General features: G+C 42.7%; 1 pseudogene; it reads left to right on the forward strand.

The window, feature by feature from the left end:
- The first annotated feature begins 209 nt into the window (after window positions 1-209).
- LOC106823278 (olfactory receptor 4D9-like) lies at window positions 210-1116 on the forward strand (annotated as a pseudogene).
- The last annotated feature ends 577 nt before the right edge of the window (window positions 1117-1693 follow it).

Here is a 1693-nt window from a genome sequence, read left to right on the forward strand (position 1 = left end):
ACCTACCTGTTTGGGTGACTGAGTCAAAAACAAGGGTCATATTCCATCTACTGGCAGCATACAGAATTGCATACATAAAAAATGAACTTCCTCCCCAGGAAAACACCAAACTCAAGTGACAGACAAGACAACAGTAGATTCCCTAACCCATTCTTTAACTGCACTGTTATTTCTTCCAGAGATATACTTCAAAAAGGATCTGGGACCCAATGGAGCAGGGAAATTATACCACAGTGAAAGAATTTCTTTTCTTGGGAATTATCCAGTCACAACAGCTGAGCTGGGTCTTATTTGTCTTCTTATTTTCGGTGTACATGACAACTCTGGTGGGAAACCTGCTCATCATGGTTACAATTCACTGAATCTCACCTTCAACTCCCAGGTACTTCCTGCTCCGCAATCTATCTGTTCTTGTCATCTGCTTTTCCTCCATCACAGTGCCTAACGTCCTAGCTGATCTTCTGTCAGAGAGAAAAACCATCTCCTTCAATGGCTGTGTCACTCAAATGTACTTCTTCCACCATCTTGGAGTGTAGATGTTTTCCTCTCTCTGTGATGACATTTGATCACTACAGAGCCATCTCAAAACCCTTCCATTGTATGACTATCATGACTAGGGGACAATGCACTAGCCTAGTTGTGGCTTCCCAGGTGGGGGAATTTGTCCACTCCATTGTGCTGATTTCCCTGCTGCTGTCCGTCCCCTTCTGTGGACCCAATGTTCTTGACACTTTCTATTGTGATGTCCCCCAGGTGTTCAAACTCACCTGCACTGACACGTTAACTCTGGAGCTCCTGATGATTTCCAATAGTAGGTTACTCATTTGGTTTATATTCTTCTTTCTCCTCATATCCTACACAGTCATCTTGAAGATGCTAAGATCTCATACTGGAGAGGGCAAGTGGAAAGTCATCTCCACCTGTACCTCACACATCACTGTGGTGACCCTGCACTTTGTGCCCTGCATCTATGTCTATGCCCGGCCCTTCACTGCCCTCCCCGCAGATACTGCCATTTCTGTCACCTTCACTGTCATCTCCCCTTTGCTCAACCCTATGATCTACACCCTGAGAAATCAGGAAATGAAGTCAGCCATGAGGAAACTAAAGAAATGACTAAGTCATTCATAAAGGATTTAAATTCTATGAGGATGAGTCAACACTAAAATTTAAAGATAGATATTAACTTTCACTTTCTCAAAATGGCAAGAGATAACCTTAATGCCAAAAAAACAAAGGGGCATCTATGGATACCATGGTTCCTAAAAGAGGCTGGTGCTATAGTACATGCTGGGGACCTATCAGTGATACTGCTTTAAGGTGAGACCCATTCATGTCTTCCACTGCCTACTTTCAATTATTCATTCCACAAATATTTACAAAGTGTATATTATATGCTTGACAGAGGTAGGATGCAGACTGCTGCAGAAAGATTAGAGATATCACTGTCCTACAGGCATACTCCAAGATGCCATAAGAGGAATGTACAAAGTGCTGTGGAAATATTGTAGGCACTTTACTTGAGAGCTTCAAAAGACATTTGACAGTGAGGAGACCGTTTCAGAGGGAACGTGGTAGAGAGAGACAATACAAGCAAAGAAATCAGTATTTGCGGAGGGAGAGACTGGTGTAAAAGTGTTCATGTTCATGCAACAGTGACCTCGTTGTAGCCACAAAATAATACAGTCATGGA

Source organism: Equus asinus, unplaced genomic scaffold (genome assembly GCF_041296235.1).
Source record: "Equus asinus isolate D_3611 breed Donkey unplaced genomic scaffold, EquAss-T2T_v2 contig_800, whole genome shotgun sequence".
Taxonomy (NCBI): domain Eukaryota; kingdom Metazoa; phylum Chordata; class Mammalia; order Perissodactyla; family Equidae; genus Equus; species Equus asinus.